Genomic DNA, 9,316 nt, shown 5'->3' with positions numbered 1-9,316 from the left:
ATTTAACTCGTCTTGAGCACGACAAGAACAAAATAATTTCACGAGTATACTCGCGCAGAGCACCGAAAAGGTTAAGGAACCGCTAATAGAAAAATTGATTCTTTGAAAGTTCTAAAGCAGAATACCCTCTAGACTGGAGTAATTGGTTCAGTCTTGCTCCTCGCTGTACCCCCGGCCAGTTACGAGAGCCAAAAGAAACGGAGAGCTAAGAAAACATTGCGGCGACATCATTTCCCGTCGGAGTGCCGTTAAAAAGGGAATAAAAGACAAAGGAAGGTATCGCGACGATGACAACGACTGCGGTCGTAAGAACCCGAAAGCAACGAAGCGTCGAAACCACAGGCTCGTGCGATTTGATAGCCGTAACCTTCCGGAAATATATTACAGCAGGATGTTGGCTCCACTTGCTTTCAGACAAGCCCTGATTCTTCTGGGCTACTTCCTGAATTTTATACGGTGTTACTTGAATCGTTGTTAAGATACTCCAGACCTAAAAAAGAGACACGTTAGTTTAGATTACCAAATAGAGTGCTTTCTAAACAACAAGAACTAATCTATAAAAGAAGATCTATTCTTAAAAACAGACGAAAGGTAATTTAAAATACCAAGTAGAGTGCCTTTTAAACAATAAGGACTAATTTACAAACCTACCTCAAGACTTGTCACAACAGTTAGTTTATATCGCAAAATACAGTACTTTTCAAGTAGTAAGCACTAACTGAAAACAAATCAGACTAACGTGAATAAGTATGATTATCGACGCACACTTTGGCCTGGCAAAATTTTGCCTCAAAAAAAAAAAAAAGAAAATGAACGCCAATTTCAAATGTCAGAACGGTTTGAAATAATTGTAATGAATAAAATTAAGATAATTATATTTAAGTTATTTAATATAAATCAATTTAATGTTCTAACTAGTATATTTAATAAGTTCACTTCCACAGCTCAAAATTGCTCTTACACTTTCGATATCGATTTCTAATTAACGCCATATCATCTTTGTTTATTTAGAGAGTACTTTAAGCTAAAACAAAAAATTCGATTTTTTGAAACGACCAACGTGGTGTAACCCCTTAATTTGGCCCTTGATAGTCGAAAAGGTTGCCAACCGCTGGTCTAGGACGACGTTGCCCCGTATCTTTCGCGTGTGATGAACGCATCGCGTGGGACGTTGGTCTGCATAAAACCTGAAACTTTCTCTTAATAACTCGTAACATAAATACCCGTGGCGCCTGGGCTCGGATAGAGTGAAAACCGGCGGCGAGGCGGGCCGTGTAAGAAGAGTATAATTTACACCCCGTGGAAAACCGGGCGGTGCTGCTTAACACCGCTTCTTTTTTCGCGCTTCCCTTTGGCCCAGCGGACTTCCATTGCGCGCGGGAAATTTATTCGAAAATATCCCGTGAATTATTTTCTCTTAAGCCGGTTCTCGTTTAAATTAGAATTAAGTTATGCGAAAAAGTTCTCGTCTCGCGCCTTCCCCTGGACCCGTCGCGCGTCCGTTTCCCCGCGTTGTACGCGTTACTTCTTTGGACGCGGTGCCCCGACGAGAATTTCCGTGGCGTAAGAGCGACGAAGTGGCGGCGCAATTTAAATCCGTATGCTTCTCTAACGCCTCGTTTGTCATTGTAAAATTTTCCCAGCTCCTTGGGAGAAGGAAACATCCGCGAATAATACCCCGCGGGAGCAGCGCGGCGATGGCAATAAAACGATGTTCCGCAAGGCAGTCGTCCGGGACAAAGGGAACAACCGACGCCATTTGCTTTTTAACGCGAGCGTTGCGACGCGAGGCAATATTTTCGCATAGATGGTTGTAAATCGGGTGGTTCAAAGGACTTCAACAACGCTGTTCTTCGTAGCGTTCGTCTACTAAATACGACTCGGTTGCTTCTCGTCGTTTGATCGTTTGGAATTTTTCTTTGTGTAGACGATACTTTCAGAGTAAATATTTATTATATTTAACAAGGTTTACCGAATTGCTGCGCTTGCAAATCGTGCTGCAGTTCGCGAAGATTGAGATATTGCTATAAACCGAAAAAAGAAGCTAGAACCATGATTAAATTCAATTATTTGAACGAAGACGCTGGTATTTTGAACGTAAACGTGCAAGTAGCGGGGATATTAAGTGGACTCTTCTTATACAATATTAAGTGTATGTATAAGCCTTTTAGGTTTTTGTGTTGAATAACTTTATCAGCAAATGGAGTCTGCATTTCTCAAACAAGCTAAAAACGAGATTATTAGGTAACGTCATCTACCTATTTGTGTCGATGCAAGTTAACCGATAGTATTGCAGTATCACGCCCTTCGTTTCCGAGAATGAGTCAAAAGAGAATACGAATCATAGGATGGGGGATTAGTATAGGAAAAGTTGTTTAGGAAAAGCGGTCGACTGTGGATCCGAGGATCGTGGGTTCGAATCTCCGTCCCCCTTACTTTTCGTAGAGACTCCTACAGTATCAACGTTAAAAGCGCTAGAACTAGAAAGATTGATACTAGAAAACGATATCTCAACATGTACGAGCTTAATGTTTCTATCTAAACGAAACCTACAAAATATACCTAACAAACCTACTCCATTATACGAACTGCGTATCCCCCATTTGTTCATACAAATGGAGTTCCACCGTAATCCATTTTCATGGTAGAATAATGAAAAATACAAATCGCCTAGAATATAGATATTTGTTTGGTTGCAAGTGAGCCAATAGTACCAACATCGAGCGCAGTAGAACTAGAAAACTTGGTGCTAGAAAACGATATCTCAGCATGTACGAACTAAGCGCTTCTATCCGAACGAAACCTGCTACGAAAAGTACGCTGAAATAAAGCACAACTGGCTGTAGCATGAAGAAATTTAGATATCACGGTATCCCGTATGCAAAGTGTTAAAGATGACGGTTCCGTTTCCATCGGGAACGACCTCTTCGGGGAACTTTCGCGGCGAGGAAACGGCTCCGCGTCTTTGATATTCGTTTTTTCGCCTCTCTCTCTCACTTTCGCTGGGTCGCGTTTAGTAGTCGAAGTGAAAATGGAAATTCAGCGGGAAAGGAAGGAAGTCGAAGACTCCGGCGAGGAGCCGGCGACACGGGAGGGTTGGAACGCCGCGAGATAAGTTCGAATCCACTTTGGGTGGTTGAAGGACGGCGGGGGCGGGAGGGGATGGGGAAGTACTTAAAATTTACACGTCGACCTCCGTTTTCGTTTTGTCCTGCTGTCCTCTTATCTATTCCCGGCTGCGCATCTGAACGGAAAATAATGGATGCGTTTCTCGCGCTCTGTGCAGGAGCGTAACCGCGTGTTTCGCGCGGCGTTGAGGATAATAGATGAGGGTTCGCCGCGTAAAAAAAAAAAAAAAAACGCGAAACTCGTTTAAAAACTCGAGAACCATTTCTTCGACGCTAGCGGACATTCGACCGCGTAAGACGCGGTGATTTATTCAACTGTGACTTTAGCTAAATGACGAGTGATCGTGGAAGAGACTCTTCGTGTTGACGTATCGCATTGTGGTTCTTTGACAGAAATTGTGATTAAAAAAAAAAACAGCTTACAACGTGACAAGAGAAATGTTTCGAATCGAAGTTCACTAGGATTTGATCGCCAAGATGTTGCAAATTGATCCTGTACTGGTAACTAAACAGTAGAGAATGAACAAACTTTTTTTAAAAGAATTTAACCAACCTCAAAGAAAGCACTAAGAAAAGTTGGATAATTTTTTGAAATTTTCTAATGAGTAATTCTCCAAAAATTGAGCATTGTAAGAAAAGAACTAACGACACGGTTAATAAATTCCTGGATGTAAACAGTGGAATTAACAAGCCTACAAATAGGCTCTTGTTAAATGAAATGTTGATATCAATTTACGTTATTTTATTCGAGCTCCGATATTCAACTCCTGTTCTTCTACCAAACGAACTAGGACTCAACCAGTATACATACGGTCTAGACGTCGTATCACCTTTTGCAAGAGACAGGGGACTTTTTGAACGAAAAGTGATTCAGGCGGCAGTAAATGTAGAAGTGCGGAGTTTCTTGCTTCCAGCATGACGTTGCAGAGGAACGCAATTGCTTTCGGAACGGTGACAGAAGACCATAATGTTAGAAGAACGATCGTCATGCTTGAGATTCTGTTTTGTTGTAGTTACCAGACCTAACATATCGAGGCTTTGAAGTACACTGTATTTTCTAGGACGCTCCAGCAATCTACATATTTACTTTTTAACATATACGCAAACAAGTTACACGCAATCATGATTTATCTACTTCGTAAATGTATAAATGCATTGCACGCTTTATAAGTTTCATGAAATTTATTTGAAATGAAATCTAGAATTATTGCCATGTTAATTCTGAAAGGAATTAATAATAATTACGAGCCCAATTTCGACGCATTAGAGATACGCGTACTTTATATTAAAAGAAGCGAGTAGATGCGTCGCTAAAAAATTGATTTGATGTTCGCGCTATTTTACAAAAGTACTCAGAATTTTGAAAGACACTATGGCATTGCGTAAATGCAATCTTGAAGCGACGTTACTGCTTATATGTTTACTAATAAAGCTTTTTTATTTGTTGCAGCGTCCTGAACGACCACTTGCTACTTGTTTGCCTCTTCTATCATCCTGTAGGAAGGAAAAAGATCACAGTTCATGGATCTTAGAAAAAAAAAAGACTACGCAGAGGTATATCTTTCACATTTATTGTAATTTATAAGCTGCAAATAGATTTATCTAATAAGTTTACGAGTGTTATTCCCAGAAAAAAGAAGATGACCAGTCGGTAAGGATAAACATTCTATCACACCTTCTGTCGGCATGTCCAGAATGTACGCAGTCGGTAAGGATAAGTGTTCAGTCATGTTTTCTATCGGTAAAACTCGGCAATGTAGAGCCCTAATTAATCGCAGGATTTTCTATCTTCTTCCTTTGATTGATTAAAGTACGGAGTTGACAACTTCAACTACAACGCTGTTCGATACATCATCTTTTGGATCAAAATGCTTTACATAGTCCTTCACATTATATCGTTTTACACGTTTTTAGTCCTTAACATTGAGCTTCCACAGCCAGAATCCTTAATTTCTTACATAATTTCCATTTCCATTGCATTTCTTCGCATGCTGTCGATGACCACCGACTACAATCAAACTACAGCCCCTGAAGGCGCAGGATTTTCATCAACAGAGTTCTACGTTGCAAACAGACCAATCTGTCTTTAAAAAAAAAAAAGAAAATGTGAAATTGATTCCAAAAATACATCATCTCGAAAGGAATAAGCGTAGAAGTATCGTTGCCTTAAATTTAAGTCTCAGGTTTGCATTTTATTAGTTTGAATTTTGAAAAAGCGCAAGTATCGCTAACTCGCGTTATAACGTTACCGTTACCAACATCTCTAGCTCCAAGCATCTCCGATGACACCGATTTTCGCGTCGCGCGGAGACAGTCACCAGTAGCTTCGATGACGAGTAACGTTGATCGTGACAGCGATGCCGATGATGATAGCAGCCCGAACACATCGCTAAGTAGTAGGTGGAAGCGGGCTTGACCTACTTCGATCGTGGCAACAAAGAAAAAAGTCTTGGACGGTTCCCCGGGGTCATGAGCCTCAGACGCGGGGAATTAAAACTTGTTCCTATTGGTTGCCTTAGCGGGAGCACAGGCTGCCAACAGAAGTCACGCATGCCTGCTGCGTGATTCCCCTCGTGTACACGCGGCCTGTGTTTCTTGTTCCTTTAAATCTCGTCTGCATTTAATTTTCTCGCTTCTCCGAAGATGCATCCCGTCGCTCGACCAGGGATTTTCACTCTCTGTAAAAATGACTCGCCCCTACTGGAATCTTACGTAAGCGATTGTACTCGGAGTCAACTGTTTCGGGTCAGATCGGCTAAAGATTGCGTCACCTTTTGCTTACCTTTCGAAGCGTTTTATAACATCGGGTTAAAGTTCAGGACAAAAGTTTCTTTCGTTTTATTTATATTTAAATACGTATATAGTATTTTATGTTTTACATTACATCGTTCAGCTTTACGATCTCAAACAGGAGAACGTAAAAAGATGAATGGTTAAGAGACAAATTTCATCCGGACAAAGACTACCGAAGCATAATCAAGAGTTTAAATAAACGCAACTTAAAAGGTATATAGAGATGCTTCCCTGAAACGACATAAGAGCCACCACGCTTCTCGACTTCAAAAAGACTACTACTCTTCAAGCCTCTTTTACGAATTATACGCACACTAAGCAAAGCTAATTTGTATCTTTGATGTACATGCGTCTCGGCGCACTTAATTTTATCTAAACGTCTCAACGCAGTTTGCGGATAAATTGAAACTTTTACGGGAATCGAATAGGTCCGTCAAGTATCATAAAATAGCGTATAGAGTAACTTCTTGCGAATCTATTGGAATGAAATTAACCCTCTATGAGCCCCTGTAGCCCCTATGGGAAATAAGATTATTTAACCGAATAATTTTAGTTTTTTTTTTTTCACAAGATGACGTATACGCCTTAATTATACGATGTCTCTGATATACATTATTGACGACAGTTAGCAGCACTATCAAGTTGAAATATTAAAGTATAATGCCTTCCAAGTTGTCTGGAGAAAAAAAAAATGTTAAAAGGGTTGAAGGGTTAAGAGAGATCAAAAGACCTAAAGGCGCTAGTTGTTTAGGAATAATATAATGAGTACGAATATAGAAAGTTCGATAAATTATCGAAAACAAAAAATCATTCGAGGGGAAAAAAGGAACGTGGAACGAGATCGTCTCGTTATTCATTTTTCCACGACGTCGTCGGGCAATTAGATTTAGTGCTTCTTATTCGTACTCGCTTTCCTTTTGTCTTTCCATTCTGAAAACTCCTCTTTTCTCTCACATCCTTGTACACGCACGCGGATGGAAAGAATGCTCATGCGACCGAATGAAAGAGCGCGCAGTTTCGTTTATTCTCATTGAAACTTTCCGAGCAAATCTCCATTTGTCTCGTCGTGTTCTTTCACCTTTTCTCCCCGGCATCGCTCGTACCTTTTCGCGTGTAACGATGAATTTCAGATTGTTGCCGAGCTACGAGGTTCCTTTAATATTTCGAAACACTTTCGAGACGCTGTTGAGCCTATAATCCGCGATGCATGCAAGATTGTATCGCTAGTTCACGAGATGTTATTCGAAACAGAAGTTGTACAGATAAATGCACTTGCTGATTGTACAAAAATTGTTTAAATACTGGCTGTTCGTACATAAACTTCCAATTTTTTATAACGACATCACATCGTTGAAGTTCGACACTTTAAAATGATCCAAAGTATGATAGAATAAATTATAACAATATAGGGTATATTTTTACGTAAAATAGAATCGATATTCTGTATTTTCTATTGAATAAAATCTAAGTCGAGTGTATGGAAACATTTTTGATTGGGTGTATATATCATAGATGACTGCTTGAAAATATATATACAGGGTGTCATGTTCTTCCTTAGCGAAAATGTTGTATTTCGAATCACTCCTCGAACCACCCCTTTCAAGGACCTCCAACATTTTTGGGACACCCTGTCTGTAGTAATATAGTATAGTATAGTATAGTACAGCTATAGTATACCTTACAAAAAGTATCGGCTCCCTTGATCGTTTCGTGAAAACAGCGATCTAGCTATCTTTCATCTTCAATATCAACGCCAAAGGAAATACATACATTGTTTTCGAAGAACCATTTGTTATATCGTGCAACGTAATGATTTATATCGCAATTACACTTATGTGGGGCAACGCAAGATTCATCGATCTCTTCAAGCTTCAAACGAGACAAACTCGTTTCCCAAGGCATTTTCATTTCAAAGGTGTCTGCGTCTCGTGCCACGGAGGCGTGGCATGGGCGTGAATCCTTAGTGTCTGCTTTTAATTTAATTTATTACACGTGCCACCGCTGAGCTACGTCAGCGTTAAAGAAGCTGTGGATGCTTTACAGTAAATCGTACGTAACCACGATTCCTCATTTCGAGTCGTCAGAAAATTCACCCTGTTACCTTAATTCGTCTCGAAATGGAAAACATGATAACAAAATTTACTTTCAGAGTAAATTTAGTAAAGCAGCGTTCTGCTAACACCGCGGATTTTCGAATCCACCTTCTTTCTATCCTTCGTTTCCGAAGTTCCGAGATCGCTGTCTAGCTCGGTTCACCCTTTGTTAGAGGCGCGGCCAGCATCCGGTTTTCGGAGGCGCGCGTTAAACGTCCGTGGAACATCCCCGGACATATTAAATGATCGCGTAATTACGAATGTTTGCCCACTATCCCCCTTTTTACTCCGTCTGACGGTATTCCCTTTGTTTTTCGTTTCCCGAGCTCGGGCCACCTCTTCATCCGGACGAGCACCTCACGGTGTCTGGTTATGGACAGAAGAGGGCTGGATAAAGAGACGACGACGAGTCTCGAGGTCATTTGAAACCAATTTCAGCAATGTCCGGACATTTAAATCGAGGTCCCCGATGTGCAACCCCTCACCTGTCTCTCCTGACGTTCACACTCCGCGTTCGTTGCCCTACGTCACTCCCTTCGCTTTGGGAGTACATGTCTAGTAACAGTACGCAGAAATTAACGTCAACCTAAATCAACACTGATACAGAAATAACTCTTACAGGTTTTCGCTTCTCTCTAAGCAGCTTTAGAGTTAAATTGTGACGACTTCGATTGCTTTGTTTAACGAAGCACAACGTTGTAACCACCCCAAGAATTTTCTTTTCTTTTCTAAGTCCCGCCAGTAAATAAAGGGTTAAAAAACATGTAATAACTGAACATCAACCTATCGAAGTATGTTCCTATTCGAATCAGTACAGAGGTCAGATTTAATCGTGTAACGAGTCCTATGTCGCGCGCCTCTGCTCGATTCGTTTCCGTTTTCTGTTCTCTCCTCCGCTTCCTACCGCTCCATTTCGCTTTTCTTCTTGCCTCGCCTTGGCTCGTGTCTTCCTCCACCTCTCCTATATACCTGGTCTCTCCTCTCCTGTCTCGTGTTCCTCGTCACCATTCTGTCACCTTCTCGTTTCTTTTTCTCCCTTCTTTTCCCTCCTCCCTCGGGTCTGACCCTTTTCCTCCCACTCCCTGGTTTCGTTCACGCAAGCACGCATCCACGCATACCAAATGAAAGCCCACTCTATCTTCCTCCATTCGCTGGCACGTTCATAATCGCTCTCGTCATCGCATGATCCCGGCTGCATTACTCCGAAGAAAGGCCGCTTTCACGAATGCTGCCAAACTGCCTGCGGTCGTTACCCTTTATGATGCACGGATTCAACGATTCGGTGTCTATTGATCGGCACCA

General features: G+C 41.2%; 1 long non-coding RNA gene across 3 annotated transcripts in view; it reads left to right on the top strand.

Moving 5' to 3' along the window:
- The window catches only part of LOC128887234 (uncharacterized), a 62,473-nt gene extending 56,088 nt beyond the window's left edge, over positions 1-6,385 (top strand). The window contains exons 3-5 of one of the 3 annotated variants that reach the window (XR_008459988.1): positions 4,579-4,682; positions 4,759-4,836; positions 5,154-6,385. This is a non-coding gene — a long non-coding RNA (uncharacterized LOC128887234). Of the gene's footprint in view, positions 1-4,578; positions 4,683-4,758 lie in introns of all 3 variants that reach the window. The other 2 variants (XR_008459987.1, XR_008459986.1) reach the window with 2 other exon arrangements.
- Positions 6,386-9,316: the final 2,931 nt, after the last annotated feature.

Source organism: Hylaeus anthracinus, unplaced genomic scaffold, assembly GCF_026225885.1.
Source record: "Hylaeus anthracinus isolate JK02 unplaced genomic scaffold, UHH_iyHylAnth1.0_haploid 11985, whole genome shotgun sequence".
Classification (NCBI taxonomy): domain Eukaryota; kingdom Metazoa; phylum Arthropoda; class Insecta; order Hymenoptera; family Colletidae; genus Hylaeus; species Hylaeus anthracinus.
The sequence above is the reverse complement of the archived record's forward strand: the minus strand, read 5'-3'. Positions and strand labels throughout refer to the sequence as shown.